The following is a 15,196-nucleotide window of genomic DNA, read 5'->3' on the forward strand; positions in this document are numbered from 1 at the left end:
TGCTTTCTGGCCAGTTTTATTTTTTCAGTCAGAGCCTATATTCAATTTTTTACTTACTTCCTTGGTAGTGAAGTTGGCTATGGTGGTTTGTTGTCATAATCTTGCAGTGAAGGAATGTGTTGACATGGGTCTGATGTCCTACTTTTGTTACACTGCCCACAGCTTTCTCAGTTTCTCGGTCTCCAAGCAAGCACCATGCTCTCTACTTGCCTCATTTTGTGGCTTTCAATTAACAAAAGACGTGGACATCCCAGCTTGGGAAAGTAAAAGTCCCATCGCATATTTGTTCCAACCATTCACTGAACAAGCTGATCCTAATTAGCTCAGCTCTTCAGCCAGGTAGATGTGAGTGAAATCACCTGTGGTACTGTAAGTGTGCAGGCAGAAGGAATACATGGTAGGGCTTGCTTTCTGAAGCCAGGTCGTTCACCTCTGATTAAAATTAAAAGAGAAATTGAACTTTGTGAACTGTGAAACAGATGAGGGTGGCCCGCTGGATATATAAATGAGTGTCTTCAATTATATAATACCTTGTTCACACACCCACCCTAGCCACTTACACACTGTTTTTCAGCTGTGAGCAGTTTGTCAGGCTCATCCCTAGGGGGTGCCAACATCTTTCTGCAGTGATGTCCTCTTGATGACAGGATGAAGGGCAAGTTATCAAATGTTATGTTCACAGTTGTCACTGGATTTGACGATGTGCACACAAATCACTGAAATTAATGTAATTTATTTTCACTGTCAATTACAAGTCTAGGATATTTGTGGTATGTATAGTATTCAGATATATATAATATTGCAAGACATACAATAATACAGTTTAATGAGGCTTTGTCACGGTAAGCAATATTATAGATGGGAGATGAACATAAGCTCAGATAGAAAGAGATGCTTTGTGTGTCTAATTCAGGGAAGTTGTTTATTTAGGGTAGGCTTTGTGGTGTTACTTGAGTCCATCCAAACACTGTAGCTTTTAACCTTATTGACATTTTTGCGCAGAGAAGAATATTTTAAAGTGGCTCCAGTACTGAGCTGAAGCATTATCCTATTATGTGAGGCCGCTCTCTGAAGCAGCTGAAACTCTCTGGGTCCTGTCAGAAAGGGACATTTGCTGGATTACAGACGGCAAACACACACACACACACACACACACACACACACACACAGACACAGACATCATAATAGCTCATAAACAAACAATAATGAAAAATGGTGCATTTCACATTTGAACAGGTTTGTTAAATTTGTAATTCAAATACAAAATAGATCTGTAATTAACCCTTATATCCCTAGACTGTTTTAAGGGCTTTTTCACTACCTTTAGTTATAAGCATTTATCCTAGTCATTGTAAGTGCCATTTACACATGTTATATTTTTTCAGAACAGTCTAGGCTACCCAGATCTGTCACCAATTCATATACTTGCATTGATTATTAAATAATACAAAGACAAAAAAGCGTATTATACCATTCTTATTTTGAAATGTATCTCTGTCAGCTGGACATGACTTTCATGTATGTGTAGGGCAGACTGCCCTGAATCTGGCAATATAAGAACCATGGTGGAAGGGGGATTTGGGGCTGAGCAATTTACAGACATGTGGTGTGCGCCTTACAGAAATAAATGACATTTTTTTTATTTAGTAATGAAAAATGCCCTTTCTGCACTCCATGTAGCCTAGGCTAGGCCCTATTAGTCTACTTTTATTGGAGCCATCCGGAGATATGTGCCTAATATGCTTGCATTTCACCCGGATTTTATCGAAATATTGTTGTAACAGCATTACCGCGGGCATCCGATTATTTCTGATCAGCCCCACACGTCAATGTCAGAGCCTACCTAAGGACAGCCCAATGCAGCTCACTTGGCTCTGATTTGTGACACATTCTAACACCTTATTAGCATTAATGTTCCAACTCATCATCAACTCACCTGTTGTTACTGAGGTTAAGTAGTAGTCTACTGTCAAGTGTTTTTAACAGTTTTTAACATGTCTAGCCTACTCACGATTTGATCACAACAGTGGGCTACACTTCCTGACTGGGCCAATATAGATAGAGTGCAGTAATTGGTTCAGTCCCTGCTTTGCAAAGTGTTGGCAAAGTGCCGTAGAAAACGGCAGCAATTTTTTATTTTTTTTTACTTTTCACTGAACGGAGCTGGGGGGGCCAGCAGGGTGGCCAAGCTTTGACCAGTGGCGGCCGTGGCCCCCCCTGGCCACCACGTAGGTCCGCCCCTGCCTGTTATACACTCTCTGCTAACCTGCCACTCTCTCCATGTGAATCTCTGATTCATACACTCTGCTAGCCTGCCACTCTCTCTCTCTCTCTGTGAATCTCTGATTCATACACTCTGCTAGCCTGCCACTCTCTCTCTCTCTCTCTCTCTGTGAATCCTCTGATTCATACACTCTGCTAGCCTGCCACTCTCTCTCTCTGTGAATCTCTGATTCCGACCTCCTCTCCTCTCAGACTGCTCTGTCTCATTCTCCTGCTCGAAGGACCTGCCAACGGACAGCTGCGCTGTTTCATAAAATCACAGACCCTTGGCGTTCACCATGCAGGTAGTATTCCTTGCTCATGTCCCAGCGATGTCCCAGCTGCTCTTGAGCAGTTATATGGACAGTGTGGTGGTGGATGGGAGGGGGGAATGGGGAGGGGAAAATAACCATGACGGTGGATTTTTAGCCCCTAGAAGTTGGAAGAGTTTACATGTTTTACCATTTTTTGAAATGCACAGTGTATATTTCTTCTTTGAAGAAAAGTTCAATTACATATCTTCTCATTCCGTATAACTGGCATGTCTATTGGCTTTAATTATGATCCCATTCATGATTTTGTGCAAACATTTGAATTGATTTACCATTATAATTAAAAACAGATTTACCTCCTGCTTGCTTTACAGATTAAAATGACCCCCAAGACATGTTCTTTCATCTTTAAGCAATTATTGTCCTCCAACACAATTTGTCCTTCACCAGAAATCAATTTAGTTTTGGTAAGACCCAAAACTCCATGCTGTACGTGTTTGACTTTGTTGCGGTAGTCTGGTTCAGCTAGGTTATCGAATTTGTGTGAATTTCATTTCTAAAATTCCGGTGTGTAAGCCACAGGCATTAACAATGACAAAAAAATATTTTCCAGAAAATGCAAATTAGACATGTTGCTCTAAAATTGAAATGTGCTTGTATTTTGTCTATTTTGTTCAAATTTGTGCCTGTTTGTGAATACTTCAACATTTCTTCACAGCAGCAGGTGGAGGCAAGTACTAGTCTTCAATTAGTTCACCCAGGCAAAATGTGTGCATACATCTGTCATTTCTTAATCAACAGATGCTAGAGAAAAATCTGTATGTAGAGATATCAACCGCCTGAGTTGAGTTTTTTTTGTGTGTGTGTTCTGCACTAGTTGCTGTCGAAACATACTTTGCCTGGTCAAAAAAGTCACAGGTTTGTATAGATCCAGGCATTTCCACGGTCTTGTAAGGTTTTTCGGTGTAGAAAGCTATTTGTAGGCCCATCTAGCAACTAGAATAACTCTATTAGTAATGCCTGTGATCCTTCAGAGCGTCCTGTGGACGAGCTTATAGCAGCATACTCTAAGGCAGACTTAGCCCAGATATGGCTAACCAGGGCCAGACTTAAAGGCCAGTGAGTTTGCTGTTATCTCGCATGCCATGCTTATGGATTAGAATGGGCAGAGGGTTCTAGAATGGAATCCATTCTTCCTCTGACTGCACCATTGACCCTTGGGCAGGTTATGCCTCACAAATGATTGAAGGACGTGAGGATTCCTAAAGAAAGTCGTCTCCACGGTGAGTTGCATGCGGGGACAGCAAATAGACATGGGGCTCAGACGCCACCACCAAGAAACATCAAAGACATGCTCACACAAACAACGCAACAGCTTGCAGCAGAGGGAGCGGACCCTTGGGATCACAGGGCTATTGCTGGGTGGCATGGGGTGGAGTTGTGATGTCGGTCGTCCACTATCAAGGACCTTCCTTCCTTGAGGACGGACCGGACATATACATCCTTCAAACCCACTGTGCAGGGAAGGACACCATGAGGGGGGGGGATTGAGGACACGAACAAAATCTCATTCTATAATTCAGCCGTCCCTGGCAATCAGTTCCAGCTCAAGAGCTGCCTGCCAGCCAGCCACAGGTCCTGCCTGACAAGAGCACGAGTTTGTTCTGCCTCCACAGAGTGTGTTTAAAAGTCTCAGCATTAAAGGACCTCCCTTTCCCCGAACTGGGAGAGAAGACACAGCAGCCTTAGCGTAACTTGCACAGCCTGGTGCTCTCTAAGCAGCTAAAGTCTATCCAAAGACACCCAAGGACATTACAGTGCATTTCCAAATACAGATCCCTTTATTTTGCTTAAGGTGATAAAATTGTAATATATTTTTATCTTGGTGACTTTGCAAAGACCTTTTCTGGGACAGGCAAACTGAATTGGAAAAAAAAAATGAAACAAGGGTTGGTTTCTTTCTTCTATGCCAACGTTATACATCTCATCTGAGAGAAGACAGACTAAATCTGACAGTTTGTTTGCATGAAAGGAACTGTGGAGGAAGATCTCTGTTCACTAATCCGATAACTAGCCAAGAACAATATGCTGTTTAAGGTAATGCCTTTACATAAGTCAGCCCAGCAGGCTGAAAACAAAGTGTTGCCATGAATAAAGCAGACACATCTGAAAGCCTTATTTTCTGAGTAACCTTTATTTTTCATGCCCTGTGAGTGAGAATAAGGCCACTCATAGGTCGTGCGGGCACATTCAGAACCCAGAGCTATTATGAATCAAAATCCCCAAGATGAATTTCCCCCATCCTCACCTTACGTTCTAAAGTACACAGTGCCACAATCAGGAAGGGTCACAAAAAAAACATATAATCTCATAAAAGTAGACAAAGATTATAGATTAGATTTGATCTAATTTATAACGACAAAGACAACAAAATGCAGTTTGTTTGTTGGTCGTCACCGGGATGCAGAGCTAAAGTTCAGTAGGGTGACAGCCGCAGGGAAGAAGCTCTTCCTCTGAACCTGCTGGTTTGGGTGCAGTGAGACCTCTAATGCCTTCAGGAGGGATATGGGGTGAACAGTCTGTGGTTGGGGTGCACAGTCTTTGATGATTCTGCGCGCCTTGCGCATCATCGTTTGCCCTGGATGGTCTCAATGGAGGGGAGTGAGGAACCGGTGATGCGTTGGGCAGTTTTCACCACCCTCTGCAGTGCTTTCCGATTGGAGGCAGAGCAGTAGCCACACCTGTGACACAGTTGGTGAGGATGCTCTCGATGGTGCAGCGGTAGAAGTTCACCAGGATCTGAGGAGACTGGTGGACCTTCTTTAGTCTCCTCAGGAAGAAGAGACGCTGGTGGGCCTTCTTGATCAGGGTAGAGGTGTTGAGGGTCCAAGAGAGGTCCTCAGAGATATGGACACCCAGAAACTTGAAGCTGGTGAAACACTCCACCTCAGTCTCGTTGATGAGAATGGGTGTGTGTGTGCTAGCTTTAGACTTCCTGAAGTCCACAATTAGTTCTTTGGTCTTATGTGTTGAGAGCTAGGTTGTTGTCAGTGCACCGCTATGTTAGGTGCTGGACCTCCTCCCTGTTGGCCATCTCATCGTTGTTGCTGATGAGACCAATCATCGTAGTTGCGTCTGCAAAGTTGACAATGGTGTTAGAGCCATGTACAGGTTTGCAGTCGTAGGTGAAGAGGGAGTAAAGGAGAGGTCTCAGCAAACATCTCTGTGGTACGCCGGTGTTCAGGGTGATGGTTGAGGAGGTGTGGTTATCTAACCTAACAGACTGAGGTCTGTTGGTTAGGAAGTCCAGAATCAAGTTACAGAGGGAGGTGTTGATGCCCAATTCACTGGGTTTGGTCAGTTTGGAGGGGATAATGGTGTTGAATACTTACAGTTTTTCTCGATCGTTTTGATACCTGTGTCAACTCTGAAATCACACTCTCAAAACAGTTAACACCCATGTCTGAACAAAAGCACTCTGGACAAAATGACACATTTTGCTTGCAAAAGGCTGTTACTCTCTCAAAACACTTAAAACATGCAGCAAAAGCAAATCTTGCCTTCAAACACTACAACTTGTTGCCAATTAAAAAACACTCTTTAATCAATCATTACACACTGGACAACAAAATGCAAAATCTAGTTCTCAAAATGAGCATTTTTGCTATGTCTGTTCCATTACTTTCTCATTTTTCTGGTAGGCCTATCAGAAAACTGTGAAAAGACAAAATGTACTGAATAAAAAAATTATTTATTCATTCCTCCCAAGATGTAACTGCCATTGACATGTAAGACATACAGTAAATACCTAGCAAGATACAGTAAATTTCATTGAACTACAACTTGTCATTTTTCATCGAAATAGACCTACAGTAAACACCTTTTGTACTGTTTTCTCCACCAAATAGGCAATACAGTACTTTGTCTAAATGTGCATTAGATCCATACTTGCAAATAGCAACACAGAACAGACATCTCTTATGTATAATGAATGATTGCTGATTGAAGAATTGTGCAATGGAGTTTCACACAGGTGTATCAGAGATTCAGACTTATGCAAGGAATCTATACCACCTGTGAAAAGATGTTTTCCTTTTGTTTAGCATGGGAAAACCAATAGAGTTTGGGGCTTTTGAATGACACCTGTGTTAACTGTTTTGCAAAAGGGTGTGAGAAATGTGTGAACCCAATGAAAATGTGTGAACACATTCGCAAGAGATGACTTCTGCTGTGCAAAGAAAGTAGTGATGAAGACCAAGTGGGTTCTAGTTTACTTAAGCAGGTAAAAGCAATCGAGAAAAACTATAACTGAAATCAATGAACAGCATTCTCACATAGGCATTGCTATTGTCAAGGTGGGACAGGACAGAGTGAAGTGCCGTAGAGATGGCATCCTCTATGCTCCTGTTCTAACGGTAGGCGAATTGGAAGGGGTCCAGTGAGGGTGGTAAGCAGGTCTTGAGGAGGCCTACTGTTTCTAAACGATCTTTTCTCGCATTGCTCCTCCAGTCCAACGTTGTTCAACGTGAGCTGAATTGTACAGTGACTGTTTTCCCAAGATGGTGCCAGCCTGTATAACTGAACGGTACTGTTTCTAAACTATCTTTTTAATAAACTGTCTGGACACTTACAAAGTTCTCAATGCTTCGGTTTACATGTAGGGCCCCTCATTATACTACCGTGGAAGTGTGGTGCTATTTTGAGCCTTGTTAGTGGTATAGAAATTTCTTTTTATTTTGCGTGAACGGACGAACTCGGTACACATGTGTTATTAACCCCTAGGTTTATTTTGCGCCGGAATTGTCCTTTAAGGCTTGTTGCAGTGGAGTTTTTTGGCACCGGCAAGATGGAGAGGGGTAAAAAAAAATCCTTTTCATCCTTTCATCATGTTTTTTCCTGAACACATATTTAATGTAATTACTTGCTGCATCACATTCTCCCCTTGCCTAACACCATTCATGCCAGATGCTCCTCTTCTTTGGCGTGTAAGGATGGCGACCGTCAGCAAGTGAGGGGGTGTGTGCAGATCCCCATGAATCTGAACGAGTCTGAATGTGCAAGGCTTGCAGGAAAAAAAGACAGGCCCAAACTACGCTGATCAAATCACCAGACCACTTAGCGTAGCAACATGCCACAAGCTATTAGGTGACGTCCTGACAGAGGAGGGAGAGAGAGACCGCGGCTCGACTTGCGAGAGAGAGACTCGCGGCTCGCAGCTGTCGGGAATGTCAATTAGTATGAGAAGGGACAGGTAAGAGGGAGTCCGCAGCCGGGCTGTTAAAAAACGCACCAGGCAGCCACGGCCGAGACCCAGTGCCGATGTTTACTCTCCAAATGTCAGCTGAGACGATCAACTCCCTCTGGCATGTGTGACCGTTTACAGGCTATAAAAATTATTAATACCCCCACTGGTGTGGACTGCGCTGCTGATGGAAGGCAGCGGTCACCCACCACTGAACTGAACTCCGTACGACGGGTGGGCTGTGGTGTTAAATCGGCTTAAGCCAAAATTTAGCATGTTTTCTCGAGTTATTAGTGTTCTCACATTCCAAGGGCAGCAGTGGCAGCGGAGCTTTATGCCTCTTGGTTATCCCAGCAAGACAACATTACACATGGCATCAACACGGAGATGGACCCACACGGAGAATTAACGCAACAGACATTTAATAAAGCAAATGTGGCTAGCTTTGAAGGTCAGACAAAGTCAGTGTGAAGGAGTGATTTGAAAGTAAAATGTTGTGCACTACAGGAAGTAAAAATGTTTGGATGGGAGCACTTCCTGGACTCAATCAGAGATGTAGAAGATGGGAGATGTTTAGACATCAAAACAAAAGAAAACTCAAAGGCGCTCTCTTTTAAGCAATAAAAAAAAACCTTTATTATCATGGCTTGGTATTTTTAAATAATTAAAAACTCTGACGTGTTTCAGCATCAAGCCTTCATCAGAGAATAAGCATCAAGCCTTCATCAGGGAGTAGCCATTAAGCCTTCATCTGGGAATCAGTATCAAGCCTTCATCAGGGAGTCATATATTCATTCAACATGCTGGGAGAGAAGCCCCACAGACAGTCAGAGCAGCAGAAGCTTTTAAGCCCCTCTAACTCACAGGCCAATTAAGCCCACTGTGCGGCCCTGATCCGAGACCACCTGATGGAATGGAGGGGAGAGGTGTGAGGCTGAATAAAAGATAAGACAGTGACAAAAGTGACACGTCCAGCACCCGAGGTGAGACTATGTCTGCCGCCGTTGGACCTAACAGCAGTCGGGGAGTGTTCGTGCATGTCCAGCTTTCACACACAGCTGATAGTGAGGTTGAGAAAAAAAGTAAAGTCTATTTTATTTGGGACTGTGGCCAAGAGGAGTAGAGTGAGGAGTTTATTTATCTGTTGTTTAGTTGTCTGTTTTTTCGTCCACTTTTTTGTTCACGTGACTAATCAAGTCAACTGGGTTTATAGATCTGTCATGTCCTATCTGCCAAGAAGCTTGTTTTCCAGTTCTACCCCATAGTGGAATAAATGCCATACAAATCCAAATTTCACCTCCTTGTTACATTGCTCCTATAAGATAACCTGACTCTCACCAGATGCATTTCGTTCCGCCTAGCTCCACCTAGCTCCACTCACATCCATCTGGGATTGGTTCCGTTGAGAGTGATTTCAGCACAAAATTGTATGGTAGAGCCAATCAGGACGCAGGGCGGGAGTTTCATAGATGTGACGTAGCGTAGAAGCGACTGTGAGACTGTTCTCAGCGTCACGGGTTGGCTTTGATGTGAGTGGTTGAAGTAGCACGTCAATACATGACGGACAAGTGGCTTATCCAATCTTATGCAAGGATTTTTTATTAAGGCCCAGCCTTCTGAAGCACCACGCCAATGGATCGATCCCAGATGGATGAGTGGAGATAGGCGGAACGAAATTCATCTGGCGAGAGTCAGGTTACCTATAAGATACATTGCATATAAAATGAAATAGCCAGAGCCTGTCACAGATAGAACTCAAGGGTTGGTGGCATGTAGGTCCTTCTCCTTACTCCTCAAGTTAGGAGTTCTGTTCACTGATCTGGGATCTGTAACTTCACATCAATTTAACTGCATGCAATTTAACATGGACATGTGGTGAGCATTTATAAAGGTCAAGCAGGCATCCCCTTGTAGGTATAACAGTAAGAGAAGGAGAGTAAGGCTTTCACCTCTTGTTATCCAGAAAATGAAGACCGCAGGTGTTCCCATTGGAGATAGCAGAGATATCAGAATGACCAGAATATTTCTGCTACTCTTTTTTTTATTCTAATTCTGAATTACATAATGTCCAGGCATTGCAGTGTATAGGACATTAACTGGATATTACTGTAACTGGAGACTAATACAAGTTTCATTAATGGCAGAGATGGCAAAAGTACTCACTTTCCATACTCAAGTAGAAGTACAAATACTTGTGTTAAAAATACTCTTGTAAAAGTAGAAGTACTGGTTTAACTTTACTCAAGTAAAAGTAACAAGGTACAGGCATGGAAATTTACTTAAAAGTAAAAGTAGTCTTGTGAATGACAACCATGTTTTATGCAACAGCACCTGGACCACACAAATGTTACCAGAGTGCAAGAGTGCCAGTCTCTCTTTTTAAATCTTCCCATAACCTGTTTGGCCATTTATTGGCTTTCTCCCCCAACATTGCACTCCCTACTTCAGAGGGCAGTGTGTTCTTTTGGCCTACCATCAAATGCTGGACATCTTTAGAAAGCTAAGATCCTGTAGTTTCTTAGGAAGCACTGGCACAGAGTTACAGAGCCTAGAATATTGTTTTTTCTTTCTGTGAGATAACAAGCATCTCTGAACTGACTACATTTCAGCCCTCTAGGTCACTTGATATGATTTTAGAAACACAATTGAGCCCTAGCACCAGGTCTTGCGAAGCTGTGTGCAAATCAAGCTTGTGTGCGAAGCTGTGTATCAATATAAAATGAAAAATCAGTATTTTAGACCATTATTTGCCAAGGTATGCTCATGCGTTTTGTAATGCCTTATGGAAACTCCTCATAGGACTTAGTTACCCAAAATACATACTGACAATAAAAGTCTGCATTTCTGAGGTTTCTTGTATTTGGATTGTGTGTCAGGTTCTGATATAGAATGACTACACAAAATGGAAAAATTACACAAAACTAATATTGGATAAAACAACATGAATATTTAATTCCTATGGATTCCTGTGAATATTTCAAGACAAGGGCCCAGTTCCCCGAAAGCATCTTAAGCCTAAGAGCATCGTAAAGTCCCTCTTACGAACGTCTTAAGATTTGCCGACTGTTTCCCGAAACCATCGTAGCTTAAGAGCGTCGTGAAAACACTCGTAGATCTACGAGTGCTCCAGAGTACTCGTTACGGCTAAGAGCGTCTTAACAGTACTTCTCACTGAGGTCACCAACAGGACATACAGAGGAATTACAACTTAGAATACATAATCCATCTTACGTTCCCATTCTTTATTGTGTTTACCTGTGATGAATCAGATTTTAGCGTGCAAAATAGCCTACATTTAATGGTCATAATAATGTGATGAAAAGCGGACAAAAATGCAATCAAGTTATGAAACGAGACGTTGCCAGAATAGTTTGACATTATCTTTACTAAGTGAATATTTTATTAGGCCTATGAGGTAAAAAGCAGAGAAAGCAACATGTGGTTTAGTCTGTACTGCATCAAAATCTAAGCCTACACATTTCCTCTCTTTCTTACTCGACTTCTTTCTTATCTTCAAACGTGTTCTTAAGTGACGCCGCGAAAAAATATTGCGTGGTGCAACAATCTAATCCTAAATAATTACAATTATTTATGTCTGTGTGTGGTATATAACCTAGCCTACTTGGGATTTGGGATGCTTCATGCAGATGTCAAAATGTTTCTATTTTTGTATTGATGTGAATTAATGTGTAGATCCGAAGTTTAAATGGTAGGCCTATAGCTGTGACGTGCAGTCACCTGACATCACTGTCAAATTAGAGGATATTTCAGAACTATTAACGTGGACAGCTCCCCTTAAGAGCATCTTAAGAGCAGTGCACGCGCGTTCACGCTACGAGCATGTTCGGGAAACAGTCGGAAAAACCAAACGAACGACCGTAAGATGAATCGTAGAAAACCCTCGTAAGAGCGTGTCTCTGTCGTTATCGGGAAACTGGGCCCAGGAATGTAGTGGTAAAATAACAGGTGGGTAAACTAATTCTGTGATCACAGTAAGGCATCAGATTTTTAGAAAAGGCATTCAGAACATGTTTGATGATGGTGCGGTTATTGTCAAATGTTTATAACAATACAAGTGGCATTAAGTGGTTCATATAGTGTTGATGAGTGTACATATTGTTATTGTGGATAATACAGTGTGATTTTTAAATGCTAACAGTTGTAATTGGTGAATACACTCTTTTGAGAGGTGGATAAACTCTAATAGGAGGTGGAGAAACTATTTCTGAAATTTCAGTGGTGGGTAGGCTAAACTATGTTTAGTCTGCTTGCGTTTAGCGGCCTCCACTAGCCTACATCTGTTCAAGACCCAAGGCTGCATCTAGCGTACTTATTGATAAGGATATAAGCTACACTGCAGCTAGAAGTTAGGGAAGCACCAAAGGCGAGGAGTGGAGGAGAGCATTAGGCTATTGACTAAATTTAATTGAGACATACTACTAAGTCCTAACGTTAATGTTACTGCCATCAAGCTGCAATGATTTGCCGCGAATGAATGCCGCCCAAATCAAGTCATCTTGTAGTGGTGCGTCAAGTGCAACGTAGCCGATCCGATCCGCTATTAATGACGTGAAAAATAATAACGATAGGCTCAGAGCCGCTCTGGGTAGGCTGAAATTATTTGAAACTAAAGTAACGAGCCATTTTTTTAAAATGTAAGGAGTAGAAAGTACCGATATTCGTGTTAAAATGTAAGGAGTAAAAGTAAAAAGTCGCCTCAAAAATAAATAGTAAAGTAAAGTAAAAATATCTGAAAAATCTACTTGAGTACAGTAATGAAGTATTTGTACTTCGTTACTTCCCATCTCTGATTAATGGACAGCAACTTTATCAGTAGTCTGCAAATCTGAGAGCAGGTCTGATACCTGATATTGGTTTGTGAAATGATATTTGAAGGCTGATGTGGTCTGAAACCAACTGTGCCCAGAGACTATACATGAGGTAAAAGACACAGCTGCCTGAGAGGAGGTTTGTCTCCCCGTCACACACTGAAGTCAAATGTTTTATCTTTACCCAACATCGAGCAAAAATAAATCTCTGGTTTGCCAGGTAGCAGTGAGAAGAAATCCAGTTAATGTGTAATGACATTCTGCACTCGTCTGAGGCGAGGCCATGATGTGAAAGATATTCTTTAGCCACAGTCAGAGACAGAATTACACCAAAGTCCTGCAGTTGGACACCCCTGGAAACTCGCTGTCCTCCCAAGGGTAATTATGTTCCTCGGCAAAGTATTCTAGAATTCTTGTGGACACGATCGTTGTTAACATTCAGAAGATGCAGCAAGTGAGATTGAAGATTATGATTACAGTTTTAAAAAATGGTACAAGTTGGTCTGACCTGAATTATTTAGATTTTTCAGATTTCTGTTTTATTTCATCCCTCATCCCATTTCAATCCCCTTTTCTAATATATCCCCTCAAGTGAAACACGGCTTAATGTGGAAATCCCCATCTAAATCCATTTTTATACATGGGGAATTAATAACGCCGTCTTCACTGTCCCTATCATGCAAATGCTTTGTATGCTTTGGTCTATCTATGCTTTGGACTCAAGGATGCTTTCTCACCCAAACTCCATTAATTCCACAGCAATCACTGTTTGATTACTATCAGTAAAATGGTTACAAAAGCAGTATGACTGACAGGGACATACACTACATGACTTGCTCTTAAAATAGTCAGGAAGCATATTGGTATCAAAGGCTGCTCTGTTTTCTTGTGGATTACTCTAATGTCATATAAACTAGAGCAGTAGTAATATTTATATGTAAATTAGTAACACTTTACAGATCAGTAATCAGTAAGTGGGTAGTAATTACTATGTGAATTTCCAGAGATTACCATTTTGTTATGCATTTATTACCACAGAAAATTGTGGATTATTTGAAATAACATAGAACTATTAAGTAATTTGAGGATTGTTATAAGCTGTGTTGTGTTGTTACCATGAATCTACACATTACCATGGAACTACCCTCTGATTACTGATCGTTAGTGCTACTGTTCATGCTCATTCTGTTGTTATTCAGTAAGTTCACACTAGGTCTAGGCTATGATTTAAACAGCCAGCTGGCTAATATTACAGATGAGGACTGTTGTCATTTGGTTGAAAGGAAATATTGAAACATGATTAAAAAAAACAACATTATTTTCACTTCACAAGCAGACTGGGTTGGCTTGGTTTTATAGAGATTTATAGAGACATTTTGTAATGTCTGCCTGCTTTCCATCGTTTATCAGTTTACAAAGACAAGATACACTGTACATTACACAATTCCAAAGACACATATATACCTCATTGTGGTAAAATGGACAAATGTGGACTCATTCATCCTTTCACATCCTATCACACATATACACTCTGAACAAAGACCCTCCCACATGATGACACTGGAGTGCTTTCATAACATTTCTATTTTGGCTTTAACATCATTACCACACACACAGGTCTATATAAGGTGTCCCGCGCCTCGGTTACTGGCGGAGGGGAAGAGGTAGGATGCTCTGAGAGTGCTGGGCAGCCCGTGGAGTGGGCCGTGATTAACTAGGTTGGACTGCACCGCCGTGATGTAACAGAAGAGCTCTCCACGCCACGTTACCCAACACCACTTGCTAATATCTGCTTCCGATCCAAACGTAGCCCCCGTCGAGAATGCCTCTTGCTGTTGACCCAGGGTGATTGTCTCGTGGGTTTGTACTGGACAGTTTTTTTTTTTTCATGCAATGGCCTCTTTGTCTTGTGCCCTGAATCTGTGACTTAAACACCCACCTAAACTGATTAGAAAACTTAAGTAGGTTACATTTCATTAGCCGTTATTCATGCAAGCTTCACTGGCTACCTGTAGCTTCCTGCATTCAATTCTAATCACTAATGCTTGCCTACAGAGTAGTCTTCGGTTCTGCACCCACTTACTTGAATGCCCTCATACAGGCATATGTTACCTCCAGACTGCTGCGCTCCTCCAGTGAGCCACTTCTGGCTCTGCCACCCATACACATACCCGTATCAGTTCCTACCAGAGCAGTGACGTCCCTCTCTATCTTCAAAAGACTCCTGAAGACCAAATACTAAGAACATACTAAGGACATGAAAGCTGTATTTCTGATGTTGCTGATTGGACCATAAACGACCACAGCAACAAAGAAGAAGAAGACTGAAGAAATTGTTGGTTATTTTCTTCTCTATTATTGTGTTAAATGTTCCAAATGTAAAGCACTTTGAGCTGCATTCTGTGTATGAACGATGCTATACAAATAAAGCTTATTATTATTATCATTCAGCGAGTGCCTCCTCTCTTAGCACTACCAATGCTAAATCTAGCACTTACCACTCGACTATCCCCCTTCTAGAACTCTCACTCGATTCCATGCGAGTAGTACTTATTGTTGCAGTAACACATCCATGTTGCACTGACCTTGAT

At 41.8% G+C, this 15,196-nt stretch overlaps 1 long non-coding RNA gene across 1 annotated transcript; it reads right to left on the reverse strand.

Moving 5' to 3' along the window:
- Positions 1–5,771: 5,771 nt before the first annotated feature.
- LOC121709739 lies at positions 5,772–12,774 on the reverse strand. The gene is made up of 3 exons (XR_006032029.1): positions 12,764–12,774; positions 9,104–9,107; positions 5,772–5,921 (listed from the first exon to the last, which is right to left on the reverse strand). It is a non-coding gene; the product is annotated as an uncharacterized LOC121709739 (long non-coding RNA).
- Between the last annotated feature and the right edge of the window lie 2,422 nt (positions 12,775–15,196).

The sequence above is a fragment of the Alosa sapidissima genome, chromosome 5 (genome assembly GCF_018492685.1).
Source record: "Alosa sapidissima isolate fAloSap1 chromosome 5, fAloSap1.pri, whole genome shotgun sequence".
Lineage (NCBI taxonomy): Eukaryota > Metazoa > Chordata > Actinopteri > Clupeiformes > Clupeidae > Alosa > Alosa sapidissima.